The sequence below is a fragment of the Eptatretus burgeri genome, chromosome 3 (assembly GCF_056783735.1).
Source record: "Eptatretus burgeri isolate ZD-2024b chromosome 3, Ebu_testis_v1, whole genome shotgun sequence".
Lineage (NCBI taxonomy): Eukaryota > Metazoa > Chordata > Myxini > Myxiniformes > Myxinidae > Eptatretus > Eptatretus burgeri.
Window position 1 is genome coordinate 126,783,160 of NC_140963.1, and position 18,220 is coordinate 126,801,379.

General features: G+C 41.9%; 1 protein-coding gene across 13 annotated transcripts in view; it reads left to right on the forward strand.

Moving 5' to 3' along the window:
* LOC147030935 (semaphorin-6B-like) overlaps positions 1–18,220 on the forward strand; it is a 768,963-nt gene that overhangs the window by 129,903 nt on the left and 620,840 nt on the right. For all 13 annotated transcript variants that reach the window (XM_085875514.1, XM_085875517.1, XM_085875513.1 and 10 more), the window contains one exon: positions 9,004–9,099. The gene's annotated coding sequence lies outside the window, so the exon portion shown is untranslated. The remainder of the gene's footprint in view (positions 1–9,003; positions 9,100–18,220) is intronic.

An 18,220-nucleotide genomic window follows, 5' to 3' on the forward strand; every position in this document is an offset into this window, starting at 1 on the left:
GATGAAGGGGTAAACGACACAACCTTAGTGTCTCAAGAAAATGTGATTAAATTCCTGGATGATACATTCAGGAAAAGAAACATAAAAATCAAAGATAACTTCCCGAATCTACACGATTTCATTAAAACTGCAAGGAGTATGATTCGTGATCCTTATCAGGCTAACATGTCAGATCCCCAATTCCAAAGGTTAAGGAAATGTGTTACTCGGGCTGGTAAAGAGCTTCAAGATTAACTGACAGAATGGAGATAAAAGTAGCATCCTTGAACATCAATGGAGGCCGCAGTTGTGTGCATCACCTCCAGGTGTTTCAGCTCTTCCAAAATGAAAAAAAATTAATGTGTTGACGCTGCAGGAGACGCATGCAAATCGGTCTACTGAGGATGAGTGGCGTAGAATCTTTAAAGGTTGTCTTTTTTTCTCGAGTGCGCTGGTTGAGGCCAAGGCCGGTGTGGCAATAGTGTTGCATCCTTGACTCCAGCCTTCGGAGATAACTTGTAAGGAAATTTGCAAAGGTTACTTACTGTTTGTGCAATTTGTCAGTAGTAACCTAAAGATTTGCATGAGTAATGTTTACTGTCCTAGTGCTCACTCTGAAAGAGGTGCCTTTCTGTACAAGTTGGCAGAGTTTGTCAGCACCATTGACTTGACCATGTTGTTGTGTCTGGGGGGTGACTACAACTGCACCCTCGACCCACAACTTGATCGGAACACTTGTGAGCCTCATCCACCCAGTGCAAGGCCTTTGGCACAGCTCGTCAAAAAGTTTAAACTGGTGGATGTGTGGCGGGTACATAACCGTAATATCCATCAGTATACATGGGTTTGTGCATCAAGAAATGTTTTGATGATGGCTCACCGAGACAGGTTTTATGTTAATCATGAAATGGTAAACATTGTTAAGAACTCGTATAGAAGGCCGTCTGGTTTTTATGATCATCACATGATTGTTATGGTGTGTGGCTTTCCTCATCATGTCTATAGAAGTGCATATTGGACTTTTAATTTGAAACTTTTACAAAGTGTACATTTTATAGAAGCTTTTAAAATGGTTTGGGAAAAATGCGAGTCACAAAAGGATTCATATTTGAACTTAAGACAATGGTGGGACTGCACAAAATCCCAAATCAAATGTTTTTGCCAACAATACTGCTCTTACAGCACATACAACACTTTTGGTGTGACATCTGCTTGAAAAAACGATATACTTATCTGTGAGCAGAAAGCTGGCTTGTCTCGCGTGAATTTCCAGCAGTTATCGGAGAAAAGGACCCTTCTGGCTGAAATGGTGATCGAGCGGGCGGCCGGTGCTTTCATCCGACTGTGGAACGAAAAAATCCAACTTGACACACCAAACAAAGGGTTCTTCAATTTGGGAAAAAAATGGTCAAGACCTCTCAACAAATCCATGCTTTTCACTCTTCTGGTGGTGATTTGTTGACCTCCCAGAATGATATCAAGCATGAACCACAAGACTATTTTTCTAAACTCTTTGCAAAAAGAGTTGTGAATGAGGAGAACAGGAATGCGATGCTTGAACAGCTCCCTTCTCTGTCTGAAGACCAACAACAATTGCTTGAGCCTGGCATTTCTCTTGAAGAACTTACTGCTGCGCTCAAGGATAGCAAGGATGGGAAAGCCCCTGGACTAGACGACCTTCCGGCTGAATTTTATATGGCTTTCTGGGACATTCTCGGCCCTACTCTTCTTGAGGTCTTTCAGGAGAGTGTTGAACAAGGTGAATTGCCATTGAGCTGCCAGAGGGCAGTTTTGTGTCTCCTTCCGAAGAAAGGAAACCTGCATGAGACCGCAAATTTGCGGCCTGTGTCACTCCTCAACACGGACTATAAAATATTATCAAAAGCACTTGCAACCCATCTAAAGGAAGTCATCTCTTTCTTGATTGGCACTGATCAATCATACTGTGTTCCAGAACGTTCCATATACGATAACATTTTTTGGATGAGAGACTTGATCAGTCTTGGTCGAACTGCATCTCCTGGTTTTGGTTTATTACTTTTAGATCAACAAAAAGCTTTTGACAGTGTTAACCATTCTTTTTTGTGTGATGTATTAAGGAGAACAGGGTTTGGGGAAAAATTTATTGCTTATGTTAAGTTATTGTACAAAAATGCATCTTGTCTGCTGAAGGTTAATAATAGCCTTTGTTACCCTTTCCCCTTCCAGCGAGGCATCCGTCAGGGCTGTGCTCTACAATCAGGCATGCTCTACAATCAGGCATGCTCTACAATTGATCAGGCATGCTCTACAATCTATCCGTTGAACCTTTATTAGTTTTACTTCGGAACTCAGTGTTAGGAGTCTCTCTTTCACAAAACTCCAAAGTCGTTGTTTCGGCTTATGCTGATGATATTTGTGTTGCTATTGCAAATCAAAAATATGTTTTGTGAGGTCTCTCGTTGCCTTACCCAGTTTGAGCTTGCTTCTCTGCAAGGGTAAATTGGGGGAAAAAGTGTAGCTTTTTGGGTGGGCCCCAGATCGCCTTCCTCGTCCCTGCCTGTTTTACCAGGAGGAATACAGTGGAGTAGTGAGGGGTTTAAATATTTAGGCTTATTTCTAGGAATTGAAGCGTATGAACAAAAAAATTGGGAGAACTTCCTGGAAAAAATTAAATTGAAACTGGCAAGGAGGAGAACATTGTCCCAACTTCTCTCGCTTAAGACACGGGTATCAATCATAAACAACCTGGTGGTTCCATTTATTTGGCATAGAGTTATCCCACTTGAACCTCCGAGATACTTGATCACAAGCATTCAGAGGGTTTTGACTGATTTTTTTTTCTGGGGTGGCCACCATTGGCTGGGCCCAGACGGTCTGCAGACCCCGAAATGTGGGTAGTCAAAATCTGATGCATATCGCAAGTCGGATAATGGCATTCCGAATTTCCACGATTAAGCGCCTACTGTACAGTGAGTGTGTTCCTTCGCGACCTCTCACAAACACCCGTTTGCAGAAAGTGGAAGGTCTGAAATATGACCGTGAACTTTTACTCATCGACCTGCAACACGTTGACATGTCTCAGCTCCCCAGTTTTCATCAGAGCCTTTTGAATGCTTGGCAAGTCCTCAGAGTGCAACGTTTAGAGATGTCATACGATGCCCAAAAGTTTGTACATGAGCCATTAGTTCGGAATCCTTTATTCTCTAGAATTTCAACCTCCAGGTCGTTTATGCATTGTTTCACCAGTGTTGGAATAAACAGAGTGCGAGGCCTGTTGCAGCCATCCTTGAATGCCTGGCTACCTGTAAGCTCACTTTCATCAAAAACTGGTGTTCGTTCTGCTCGTATTGTGGAAAATGTCTTGAAAGCAGTAATTCAAACCTTTCATGGACTAAACATCGGTGGACTGGGGTGGATGAAGTGGTGGACTCACGTCTCTATTTCCCTGAACTTCAAATTGCCTCAAAAAAACAAGAGGGTGTGTTCTCCTCAAACTTAGAGGGAATTGGTGTGTTTCACGTCACGGGGAAAACGGCTATCTACAACAAATGTCTGGAAGCATGTATACCTGGTTTTACAAAACTGTTGAAAAATCGGTGGAACGAGACCTTACCTGTTGGAGCTTTTTTAAACTCCAGTGTGGAACAAAATATATAGTTCTCCAACTCTTGGGTGAACTGGAGACCTGAATTGGAGACTCGCACATCAAGCCCTGGTCACACAGGCAACGCTCCATAAGTTTAAGAGTGAATTTTTACAAGCTAGGCCCACCCATGATCATTGATGTCTTCAGATATTTTTCAAATTTTTATCCTCGTTGTGCATGGTCTAAAACTCAGAAAGCCGAATTTTTTATGTGATTTACCCATTTCCCACCGTTTGGGCCACACCCAAAGTTTGGAGATTTTGACACCCTTGAATTTTTTTTCCATTTTCAAAGTGAATTATTTAGAATAACCAACAGTTGCCCAAGTCATGCTTTTACTCTTGAATCAACAATGGAATATAGTGGACTTCTGTAGCAAGTGATGGAAATTGGTGACAGAGGCAGACCATGTACATGTCGTGCACATATTCATCATCATTTATTTAAGTCAGTATTATCCCCCTTACATGGGGGGGGGGGGGGTTGCTGACTTTAACTCCTTCCATGACATAACTCCAGCTCTCCACTTTCTTCTATCTTCTGCATCTTCGACTCCCAATCCCAAATTCTGACTTGCTTTAATAACCAACTCCTTCCAACTCAACTTTGGCCTTCCTCTTCCCCTTTTCCCCTCCACTTCCAAATTCCATACTCTCTTAACTCCCTCATCGTCTCTCTTTCTTAGCACGTGACCCAACCATCTCAAGCCACTCCTTCTTACCACCTCAACTATTGTATCTTTCAGACCAATCCTTTCCATCAACTCCTTCGTGTTCTTTCTGTCTACCAACTGCACTTCCACACATCTTTCTATTCATTGCTCTTTCTGTTCTTCTCAATAGACCTTCTACTGATCTCGCAGTCCATGCCTCTGATCCATAAACCATGACTGCTCTCACACAGGTGGTATAGATCTTCCCTTTCAACTTCAAAGGCAGTTTTTTTTTTTTACCACATAACACTAATGCAAGCTCGTTGAACTTCATCCAACCCAATGTCGTTCTTCTTGTAACTGCAAGCTCGCTGCCTCCACTACTGTTGATGGTGTCACTCAGATAGCAAAATCTGCTTCCTCTCTCAAGATCTTTCAATCTTTGCTCCGAATCCGGATCCTGATCCTCGTGGATTAAATTTCTTCTTCTGATGCAGGCTTTACACTCAAAACTACCATGCATTCTTTGTGTCACTCTTTTCACATTTGTACATCTACCATGAATCCATTTGCGATAAGAACTGCATCTGATGGCATTACTTACCACTCTTTTACCACAAACTCCACATGGATCTTTCTTGGCCAATTCAATAACCCCTGTTTCTTCACCACATTCCATAATTTTCGTTTTCCCCATGTTGATTTTCAAACCTTTGCCTTCAAACGCCCTCTTCCATTTGTTGAACTGTGATTCCAACTCCTCCATTGATTCTGCAATCAAGACTAAATCATCCGCATAAAGTAATTCAAACAACACACCTTTTCTTTCTGACTCTGATAATACGTCGAGTACCGTCACAAACAGGAGCGGCGAAAGCACCAATCCCTGATGAACGCCCACGGCCACATTGAATTTTTCAGAGAAACCACTACCAACTTGAACTCGTGTTGTCGCATCCTCATAAAGTTTCATCACAACCTCCACCAAAGCCTCAGGAACATTTATTTTGCGTAGCGCCCATTCGATGACTTTCCTGGGGACTCTGTTGCCTTTTCCAGGTCCACGAAACACATTAATAATTATAATTTATTTTCTTTTCTTGATAGCACTCCTGCATGCGCCAGACTATGAAGATCCCATCACCCGTACCTTTTCCTGGCATGAAACCATATTGCATCTCGTCAAACTTCACCACCTCCCTGAGCCATTTCTCGAACACTTTCCACAAGTTTCACTCCATGTTCCAGGAGTTTCACTCCATGATACGATCCACATTCCATGACACTCCCTTTACCTTTGTCGATGGGTACCAAGGTGCTTTGTTTCCAATCCTCTGGCATGCTCTTACCTTGCACTATCTCATTTGCAACCTGATGTAATACTTCTAATCCATGAGGAGACGATGTAAAATGCTCCTTCGTAATGCTTGATGGACCACCTGCTTTTCCATTTTTCATACTTTCCAAAGCTTTCTTTATTTCTTCCTTTGAGATTTCTTTCACTGAGCCCTCCGTTCTTTCAGCTTCCACGAAACCATCCCACTGAATTTTCTGATTCATGATGGATTCCATATGCTCCTTCCAGATTCTTCTCTCTTCATCAACAAAGAAAATCCTCCAATTTTTATCCTTTTATACAGTTGCTTTCAGTGATGTCATGAGATTCCCTCTTCATTATCTTCAGTTTCTGAAAAAAATTCCTTGTCTGTTCATCTGCAACTGTTCCAGCTCTTTTTCAGCTTCTTTCTTCATGGCTTCTGCCACCGCCTTCTTCGCCTTCTTCTTATCTCTCTTGTATCTTGCTTTGTTTTCTTCCGTGTTCTGTTTCTGCATCTTCTTGAAGCTTTCTTTCTTTCTTTCTTTCGATGGCCACCTTCACCTCTTCGTTCCACCACCAGGTTTCACCATGACGTGGTTTTCCTTTACTTACACCACAAACTTCATTTGCTGCTTGTTGAGCACAATTCCTGTACTTTGTCCAGATATCTCCGTCTTCTTCCTTTTCCTTCCAGAGAATATCCATCCTTTCAGCAAATTTTCTTTTTACTTCTCCATCTTTCAGCTTCCTGGTCTTTGTACGCTTACTCTGTTGCTGTTTCTTTTTCTTCACCTCATCTATTTTGTCCACATCCATTACCACCAAGCTGTTCTGGAGTTCACCAGGAATAACTTTCACATTTCGAATTTTGTTTCTCCAACTTTTTCCTACAAACATAAAATCGATCTCTGTTTCTGCTCCACCGGACCGAAATGTTGCCTTTTTCTCATTCTTGAACCAACTGTTCATGACAACCAGATCCGCCTCCGCACAAAATTCTAATAAACTTCTTCCTTCATCATTTCTCCTACCAATACTAAAACTGCCATGAACACCTTCATATACCTGTACATTATATGTACATCGATATGTACATTATCTGTCAAACAAAGCAACTTTGGACCTGTTTTATTCCTTGTTTTTAAAAGGTCCCATGGATTTTACTATCGGTTTTGTTAGTATAGATGTGGAACTTTCATTTGATAATATTAGTTTCAAAATATCAGGATGGTTATGGGAGTGGGCATGGCTCGAAAAAGGGCTTCGAATAGCCCGAAGTGGTCTTGAGACCCCCTTTACATAACCACCAATGTCCCATGAATGTTTTACTTTCAGAGGATAGTACAGTACTTGTACCATCTTATGCACTAATAAAATCCATGGGACCTTGATGGTTATTAAAAATATGGCCAGAGAAAGTCTGAAGTGAATGTTTGCCGGAAGGGATTATCGGTGGCACCACTATCCATAACCATCCAGATCCCAAAGATTTTTGTTCAAAATATTTTAGTACCCAAACCATTCAATAAGTTTGTGAAGGAATTTCCTTGGGCAACTGATGGTTATTCGAAATAATTCACTTTGATAATGGAAAAAAATTTCAAGGGTGTCAAAATCTCCAAACTTTGGGTGTGGCCCAAACGGTGGGGAATGGGTCGGTCAATCACATCAAAAATTTGGCTTTCTGAGTTTTAGACCACACACAACCTCGGATAAAAATTTGAAAAATATCTGAGGACATCAATGTTCAATTTTCAAATTAAAAATTCACCTTTAATTCTTCTGTTCTAATTTTTTTGTGATTTAATTGAAAATGTGGCCCATGCTTTGATTGAATGTAAGAGATTGGTACCCATCTTTCTCTTCCTTCAACAGCTTTTTTATAAATTTAATTTTGTTTTTTTTCCTTTCCAGTCTTTATTTATGGACTCGAGGGGAATTATAAGAGTAAACCAGTCCTCTCGTTTTTGTCTTTCCTGTTGGGTATTGCTGAACTGGCAATTTATAAAACCAGGAAAGCAAAATTGAAGGGAAAAATGTAAATGTGCCTTTGTGCATTAAAGGTATGGTTTCGTCACGAGTAAAAATGGAGCAGGCTTATCTTTTGAGCCTGGATATTGTGGGTGATCAGTGGTACAGTGATGAGGTTTTGAGCTTCTTTTCGTGATGGAATCCGGTTTGTAAAAGTGTAAAGTAATTGCACTTACTTTTTGCATTTATGTATTATTCTGTGGTGTGTTTTGACATGAACGGACATCCTTGTTTGTATTGCTTTTGTTGAATTTATTTTTGTTGTAAAATCGTTTGGATTTGTTTTTATGGAGTGTGCTTTTTCTGGTGTGTTTTGATTATTTTATAATAAAAGTATACAAAAGTCAAAGTCTCTCTCTGTCTCTCTGTCTTTGTCTCTCTCTGTCTCTCTCTGTCTCTCTCTCTCTCTCTGTCTTTGTCTCTCTGTCTCTCTGTCTCTCTCTCTGTCTCTCACACTCTTTTTCTCCCTTTTCTTTCCCATTTGCACCACTATTAAAAAACCCGAATATAGAGAAACTTAAGATGTTGGGAATGCGACTTCAAAGAACTGCTTATGCATAACCTGAAAGATATTCACAAAAGATTGTGGGTTGGACTGGATACTGGTCATTGAACTTTCGAGCAGGTGAAGCAGACAGCTGAGAAGGCAAATAATTGGAAGGCACGGTGTTTATCGTAAAGGTATATTTCAGTAAATGTAATGTTTTATGATGGTATTTTTTTAATTGTTATCAATTACCACCAAAGGTGGGTGGAGGTTATGGTTTCACCCGTCTCTGTCTGTTTATTTGTCTGTCTGTCTCTGTGAGCAGGATATCAAAAAGTTATCGAGCAGGATATCAAAAAAAATGGACATATTCAGCCAATATTTGGTGAACAGGTTGGGTGTGTGACCAGGATGAATGGATTTGATTTTGGTGTATAAACAGATCCAGATCCAGATGTGGCTACTACAATTTTTTTTTTGTGATTCTTCACCATTGAGGGTTCGGGACAAAAATGATATCCAGCCTGATATCTCAAAAAGTTATGGACAGGTTCAGACAAAACTTGATGGATGATTTGGGTAACTGATAAGGACAAATTGATTAGAATTTGGTGACGATCCGGATCTGGGTGGGATAGTAAAATTTTAAAATGATTCTCCACCATTGAAATATCAGGCCAAAAACGGTATGAAGCACAATATTCGAAAAGGTTATGGACGGATTATGACAAAACTTGGTGGAGGAGTTGGGTAGTTGACAAGAACAAGCCAATTATATTTTGGTTATGGTCCAGATGCAGAGTCAGCCTATCGGTGTGATACATGACGCGAACTATTCAACCTGGTGGACGTATGCGCTCTCCCGAGTGCTGTTCTGGTTTTCACAAAAATTATATTGCATCCTTCAGGGCACTGATGGATCCAATGAAAGAACGTGTGTGGTGCTGCAAAGCAAGATGCTGCTGACCTGATCAGGTTGCAACGTACACCCGATCATCTCCCAGGTGAGGCCTTGTGATTGAAAGCATTGTCGTATGCGCCAGTCAAATGACATTGTTGCCATTACTCAATGTGACCTGCTGTGTTTTGTCGATTTATCTACTTCCAACATGTACATTGTCTGCTCTAATCTACTTCTGGTCCAGATCCAAAAATGAATGAACTATTTCTGACATCAAAGGCAGTGATGAAAGTTGGATTCTTTCCTTGAAAGAGGCAGAAAATGATCGGCAACCAACTGAATCCTTTTATTTACCTGTAACAAACCCTCCACTGCCCCTGTCATATTAATCGTCACTGAAATTCTGGAATAAATGAATATAGCCATCACATCACTTACCAAGGTGGCACTGTTAGTGAATCGAATCAGGCAAAGGAAGGAAGGAAAAGAGGCAAAGAGAGGGAGAGACAGACTGCTTGGCAACATGAATATTAAATATTTAGTTTTGATTGGCAGTCAGTTGGTACGAAGGCCAAAGACCATGAGTTACACACAAGCTCAGAATTAACTGTGCCTCCATAACCATGCCTTGCGGGGTGGCCTGTTTGGCATTACCATTTGAGCACAAAGCTCACGGTGCTGGCAACGGATGTTCGTGTCACATGCGTTCCATGTTCATTTGCCCATTGTCGTCTCATGCTCTTATAATTCATGCTGAAGTACAGTAATGCCTTCTAATGTGCTTGTCCAACATGTAAATACAAGCTCCTTCATTAGCCATAGACACTTTAGAGGGTAGTGGGGAGGGTGGTGGGAGGGGGATGGAGGAGGAGGGAAATCATGTGATCTGCTGGTTATTAACCTCTGCCATCGAAGATGGACGGAGGTTACTGTTTTCACCTCTGTCTGTTTGTTTGTTTGTTTGTGAACAGTATTACAGAAAAACTCCTGGACGGATTTCGACCAAGCTTGGTGGGGGGATTAGGTATGGTCCAAGGATCATGCCATTAGATTTTGGACTTGGTCCAAAGTCCAATTTGGCCGCTATGGCGGCCATTTTGAAAAAATATTTGAATATTTGTTTTTGCATTTCTACATGTTTTAAGTGATTTCCAACCAAAAAACAAATAAATTTGTTGGAGAAAAAAAAATTTTTGCAACTTTTTTTCAAAAAAATTTCGATTTAATTTGAAAAATATTAGAATTTTTTTATTTTTTATTTTGCATTTCTACATGTTTTAAGTGATTTCCAACCCAAAAAAATTTTGTAAGAGAAAAAAAACTGCAACTTTTTTTTCAAAAAAATTTCGATTTTATTTTTTTGGCATTTCTACATGCGCGTCGATCTAGTTTAGTTTATTCAATCGTGGTTCAGTGGAGTCTGATCCGTTTTGACCTACAATGAATATGATATCAGGTTCACTTAAGTGACCCAGCAGTATTGGCGGCGGAGGTTTTGCACTCCACCGAGTGTCCCCCTCGAGTTATTTTTTTTTCGATTATTCCTCCCATTGCACGATATATCTTTCCTGCTCTTTCCTTTTATTTACCGCAGTATATTTTTCTTTGAACATACCCTCTTTTTGTCCTTTCATTTTAGTTTGTTTTCCCCAAGTGAATATGTCTTATGAACTCTCCTGAGATATTTTTGTTAAAAATTGTTTGACAATTTCGCAATTATCGTGTTTATCCTGAACCATTTTGCTTTATAAGCATTATACAACAGGATATTGTATTTTCATTTCTCACTCTTTCCCCTCCACCCCGCCTCACTTTCCCGTTCTGCTCCTTTTTCTCTCCCCCCCCCTGCCACCCCCTGTCCCCTTTCTCCACTTCTGCATATTTTAAATAGACACCACTACATCATCTACCACTTATGCAAACTTGCTCTTCTTGACTGAAGCATCCCTCGAATAATTTTGAATGAGTGATGGAGTTTTGACGAATGGCATGAGGGATGAGTTAACATATTCCAAACAAAATGTCATGAGAACCCATGAGAAATTCTGCACTGGAGTCGTGACCTGTCCTGGTCAAATCTTCACTCACAAAATACCATTATTAATCCCTGGCTGTCTCCATGCTTTGTTTTTATGAGACGTAAGAAAAGAATGATAACAATAATAATAATCTAGCTTAGAGGAATGCAGACTTGCTTTTGAGTTGTCGAGCCTGTTTTTGAAGCTTCCTCATGTGAATAAAAATGAAAGTAATTTTTGGCATAATTCCTTGAGCTAATTTGGTCCAACATTTGCATTACTATATTTAATTTATCACTTTGGGAGGTGGGGGAGAAGGGGAGAAATATTAACTCCATATATTTATATATATATATATATATATATATATATATATATATATATATATATATATATATATATATATATATATATCTACATTTATATACATTTATATATACATTTAAATATATACATATATATATATATATACATATATATACATTTATATATATATATATATACACATTTATATGTACATATATATATATCCATATATATATATATATATATTTATATATATATATATACATTTATATATATATATATATATATATATATATATATATATATATATATATATATATACATATATATATACATATATATATATATATACATATATATATATACACATATATATGTATATGTATATATATATATATATATATATATATATATATATATATATATATATATATATATATATACATATATATATACATATACATATACACATATATATATATATATATATATATATATATATATACATATATATATACATATATATATATATACACATATATACACATATATATATATATATATTGTTGCGGTCTTCGCGCCCGCCGGCGTGCGGACGGCCACGTAACTCGAATCGCGGCACGTCGCCCACCGGACGGACAATCCAGTCGTGACCCTCTCGGACTAACGCCGGGAACCAGTCACGGGTGGACCTTTCGGTCTCACCGCGATCGAGCCAATCAGCCCCCGCGTGGGATAGGGTTGCTCGCCAAATTCGACCTACCTAAGTACCCACGCGGAGGGTAGACCGGGCGATCGCACCTCGCCGCAGGTCGACTTCGGACACGGGCCACTTAAGCGACCCGTTCCGTACTATCAGAATAACCGAGCGGTGTTATCGTCGACCTCGACGGTTCGATTAATTATCGGGCGTATTCAGCCCACTACCAACCCTTTACGTGAAGCAAGATGAGGATTCAATGGAGGAAAAGACGAAGCGAAGCGGGAGAACAGTTCAACAATAAAACACATTTATTCGCGGCACACGGGAAGCACACAAATACAATTCCACCAAATGCACACAAAAAAAAGAAAACACAATTCCATTTACACAAAAAGCAAATATAAAAGTGAAAACACAGTGCAGAGCTAATACCGACTACCGAGCACACGGCAACACTTATACAATTCTACTTCACAGACGGCGCCGACAACACATACCCAAAACCAAGGAAAAGAAATCCCCCAAGAATGGGGCAGGCCTGAGGCCGAGACCGGGTCGGGCCTACCCGTCTGGTGATGAGACGCGGAGCGGCGATGGCGCCTCTCTCCGCGGGCCTCGTGGACAGTGCCTGGCAGGGGGTGGGAACGGGGCCCCCTTGGTCGCACTATCTCAGCGCGGGGGGAAACAGGAGGGGGTTGCTGATGCTCGGGGTATAGAGGATCTTTATTATGTGCGACGAGCGTCTCCACCTCGGCCAGGTCGCGCTGTCGGCCTCCCTCGGGTGCAGCTTCCTGCACGACGTGAGCACCCCCTCGTCTGGTGTCGCCGCCTTTCCACAGCTCCGTCCCCTCCGTTCCGACTCCAACGCACACGACGAGCAGCTCCACCGCCCGCGAAGTCTTGACCCTTTGCTTCCGACTCTCCTCTTCTTGACTCTCCGACCCGTTCTGCTGACTCTCTCGTTCCCTTTTTGCTGACTCCGACTCTTTCTGACTGACGAACACCGTCCTTTTATCCCCCCGTAACTTCGCCTTTGACCCCCTCCCTTTGACCTTTCACCTCGCTCCCCATTGGCCCGAGAAAAAGTGGGCGTGAAGGCTTTTTGATCCACAAATTTGCATATATCGATCGTTCTGGAGGTGGGGCCAAATCGCCCCTCGCTCACCGATTGGACGGCAAAAAGTGGGCGTGTGTCGTTTTTGATCCGTTTTTGAAGCAGAAAATCCGTGATTTTGTACACGCTGTTCGACGCGCGTTCTGCATGAGTCCAACACCGGTACCCACAGCGGGGCAAGAACGGTGGCGATGCTACGGTGGCGAGGTATGACGGGAAGGTCGTGGCGGTTGTGGTGAAGCGGTGGTTGTGGTTGGTGGTTGATGTTGTGGTTGTGATCATGGCGGTTGGTCCAAAATAAAGATAGTAAAAGAAAAACGGCTATCCTGAAGAGTCGCAGCTCGCATAAATGACATGTATTCCCACTAGACTACGGGTTTGGGCCTAACTACACATGCACTTACCGAGATACCTCACCTAAGGGACCTGAATGGTGGTTTGCGAATCTGGTAACCACAACAATATATATATATATATATATACATATACACATATATATATATATATATATATATATATATATATATATATATATATATATATATATATATATATATATATATATATATATATATATATATATATATATATATATATATATATATATATATATATATATATATATATATATATATACTTGCAGAGTCCCCACCCTGTGGGTGCTCTTGTTCCAAGGACGCAACGCGTTCTTCTGGCGCATGCCTTTATTTGGACGGTGTGTCTGCAAGAGACAGCTCTGTGTCGGCAAAAAAAATAACCCGGGTTACATACATGAAGCAAAAATATACCTCCTGTGTATAATTCAAAACACCTCACTGCACTAGAAAAAGTGGCGATGGGAGTACTGCACTGTTAATGGTGGAGACTTGTAATACCCTTCCCCACCTGGAGGTGGCACGACACGACACACATTTACGTAGATAATTTGCGTCCCCCCCCCCCCCACCCCCAAGCCCACCGGCAAAGATAACAGCACCCCTTTACATTGATTGGGGTCATGCTGATCCTCTGAAGCAAGTCTGGATGAAATTGACCCAGAACTGTAGGAAGAGTAGTGCGACAGACAAACACACAAATCAACAAACACCAGTCTGTGAAATATAGTAAGGTGTGTGTGTGTGTGTGTGTGTGTGTGTGTGTGTGTGTGTGTGTGTGTGTGTGTGTGTGTGTGTGTGTGTGTGTGTGTGTGTGTGTACACATATAGGGTTTCAGAATGCGAAATGGAGTCCTCCCAAGGTGGGCTCAAAGTATCCACTTTGATTTCAGTTCAGGGGTCACAATTCATGGACCAAGTTGTGAAGTTTTCTATTTTCAAAGTTTTGTGCCGAGTGCTCTCTTCAGGATCGTTACTGAGCCCCGGACAGCTTCCAACTGTGGTTCGTTTGTGGTGATATTCCCAGAGATGTTTTTTAATATCTACGTGAGGTTCTTCGTTATCATTCCCATGAGGGTCTTCATCATCACTGGCACAACTTTAGCATTCTTCAGCTTCCAGGATCTTTTCCCGTCATGCTTAAAGTCTTGGTATTCGGTCATTTTCTTGATTTCTGCATTATTAACACCTCAATTAGCAATGCCTTCCCTTTTTTTTTTGCACCTAAATATGATACACGACTTGGCCAAAAGTATGTGCACACCCCTTCAAATTATTCGATTTTGCTATTTCAGCCATACTTATTGCTGATGGGTGTAAAAATCAAGCACACAGTCATGCAATCTCCATAGCCAAACCTTGGCAGTAGAATGGGCCGTACTGAAAGCTCAGTGACTTTCTACGTGGCACCGTCATAAGATGCCACCTTTCCATCAAGTCAGTTTGTCAAATTTCTGCCCAGCGACAGCTGCCCCGGTCAACTGTAAATGCTGTTATTGTGAAGTGGAAACGTTTCGGAGCAACAACAGCTCAGTTGCGAAGTGGTAGACCACACAAGCTCACAGAAGGGACCACTGAGTGCTGAAGCACGTTGCGTGCAAAAACTGTCTGTCGTCAGTTGCCACACTCACTACCGAGTTCCAAACTGCCTCTGGAAGCAACGTCAGCACGAACACTGTTCATCGAGAGCTTCATGAAATGGGTTTCCATGGCCGAGCAGCCGCACACAAGCCTAAGATCACTATGTGCAATGCCAAGCATCAGCTAGAGTGGTGTAAAGCTCACCGCCATTGGACTCTGGAGCAGTGGAAACGTGTTCTCGAGAGTGATGAATCACGCTTCACCATCTGGCAGTCCGACGGACGAATCTGGGTTTGGCAGATGCCAGGAGAACGTTACTTGCCCGAATGTATAGTGCCAACTGTAAAGTTTGGTGGAGGAGGATTAATGGTCTGCGGCTGTTTTTCATGGTTCGGACTCGGTCCATTCATACCAGTGAAGGGAAATCTTAACGCCACAGCATACAATGACATCCCAGACAATTCTGTGCTTCCAACTTTGTGGCAACAGTTTGGGGAAGGCCCTTTCCTGTTTCAGCATGACAATGCTCCTGTGCACAAAGCGAGGTCCATACAGAAATGGTTTGTCGAGATCAGTGTGGAAGAACTTGAATGGCCTGCACAGAGCCCTGATCCCAATCCCATTGAACACCTTTGGGATGAATTGGAACACCGACTGTGAGCCAGACATAATCGCCCAACATCAATGCCCGACCTCACGAATGCTGTTATGGCTGAATGGAAGCAAATCCCCACAGCAATGTTCCAATATCTCGTGGAAAGCCGTCCCAGAAGAGTGGAGGCTGTTATAGTAGCAAAGGTGGGACCAACTCCATATTAATGCCAATGATTTGGGAATGAGATGTTGGACAAGCAGGTCTCCACATACTTTTGGCCATGTGGTGTGTCTGGTCCTCATGCTTTGTTTTCGATGTTCACGCCCAATGGGATCACAAGGTCATACGTGAACGGTACTTCATGTTTTCATTGATTGCTTTTGGTTCATTTTCCCACAATTTTTCTGGAATTGGAATATCAATTTTTTGCAGATGTTCCAGCGGATTACTTTACAAACTCTGTTGTGTCATTGTGTGTGTAGCTGTTCTGACACGTTTTTTTGTTTTTGTTTTTGTGTATGGTCATTAAGCGTCACATATCATTCTCTTTGCTCACCCCACCTCCACCCCTCTCCTGTCCTTTTTTTTTTCCTCCTCTCCCTCACTCTTTTCTCTCCATTCTATCCCCTCCTCGCTTCCCCATTCTCATATAATGCAGCCCTCTCATCCCACACCTCTGTCGCTCTCTCGGTGTGTGTGTGTGTGTGTGTGTGTGTGTGTGTGCGTGCGTGCGTGCGTGCGTGCGTGCGTGCGTGCGTGCGTGCGTGCGTGTGCGCGCACGCACTTGCGCGCATGTGTGTGTCTCTCTCTCACGCACCTCTCACTCCTGCAGTGAGTTGCAACGTTTGGTGAGGTGTCGCTCTCTCTCCACCTCCCCCGTAACTCCCCTTTGTTCATCCTCTCTGCCTCTGCTTCCACCTCTCACCCTCCACCTGTCTCGTCTCTCTCTCTCTCTCTCTCTCTCTCTCTCTCTCTCTCTCTCTCTCTCTCTCTCTCTCTCTCTCTCTCTCTCTCTCTCTCTCTCTCTCTCTCTCTCTCTCTCTTTCTCTCTTTCTCTCTTTCTCTCTTTCTCTCTTTCTCTCTTTCTCTCTCTCTTTCTCTCTTTCTCTCTTTCTCTCTTTCTCTCTTTCTCTCTTTCTCTCTTTCTCTCTTTCTCTCTTTCTCTCTTTCTCTCTTTCTCTCTTTCTCTCTTTCTCTCTTTCTCTCTTTCTTTCTTTCTCTCTTTCTCTCTTTCTCTCTTTCTCTCTTTCTCTCTTTCTCTCTTTCTCTCTTTCTCTCTTTCTTTCTCTCTTTCTCTCTTTCTCTCTTTCTCTCTTTCTCTCTTTCTCTCTTTCTTTCTCTCTTTCTCTTTTTCTTTTTCTCTTTCTCTCTTTCTCCCTTTCTCTCTTTCTCTCTTTCTTTCTCTCTTTCTCTCTTTCTTTCTCTCTTTCTCTCTTTCTCTCTTTCTTTCTCTCTTTCTCTCTTTCTCTCTTTCTCTTTCTTTCTCTCTTTCTCTCTTTCTTTCTCTCTTTCTCTCTTTCTCTCTTTCTTTCTCTCTTTCTCTCTTTCTCTCTCTCTCTCTCTCTTTCTCTCTTTCTCTCTTTCTTTCTCTCTTTCTCTCTTTCTTTCTCTCTTTCTCTCTTTCTCTCTTTCTTTCTCTCTTTCTCTCTCTCCACCCCTTCTCCCTTTTTCTCCCCCCCCACCCCCACTTAATTGACCTGTCAGCGAAGTTGTATTTGTTGTATTTGGTAGTACATAATTTATATCAATATATAAATTGTGTGTGTGTGTGTGTGTTTGTTTGCATCAACAGCTAACATTGATCTCATTGCGGCGGGAGGTTAAAATCCCACGTTGGTTGAAACCAACGGATTTATTTCCCGAAACGCAAACAATCAAGGAAGGATTGATCCAACGAAAGGAATACGCCAGAAGGTTGGGAGGGAAGAAAATGGGGAGGAATAAATAATTAATTATATACAGTGAGGTTAAAAACAAATCTGAAGACATTCAAGGTGCATCACTCCGGAGTCAATCACAGACGGGAAAGGAACAAAAACCGTGTGGCTTATCTGTGGTGGTCGCGGAAAATGAGGAGATAATGAGCAGGATAACAAGCAGTCAACAAGCAGCTGAACAGGTTCAGCATGGAGGCAGGCAAGCAGAAAATCCTCCTCGGAGCTCTCCTCACAATTCGCTCACCTCTGAACTCGATCCTTCTCAGAACTCTGTCCTCCTCTTCGTCCTGTTCTCCTCAGAACTTCACAGTCCTTCTTCCAGGCTCTCCTCAGTCACTAACCTGCTTGATTTTTAATTCCTCCATTTTGGGGTCAACGAAAACTCCACCTCTTGAAGGTGATCCAAGGCTCCGCCCCTCTGGCGGTGACAGAACGCTCCGCCCCTGGAGGTGTCGATAGCTCCACCCCCTCTCCCTCTTTTGCCTGGCAGAGCCCGTCACCCAATTTTTACCTGGTGGGACATTACAAAGGGATTATATGCACAATTCCTGAACCGTGATCCCAAAGTGATTGTTACCATGCACCACCCCCTGTATG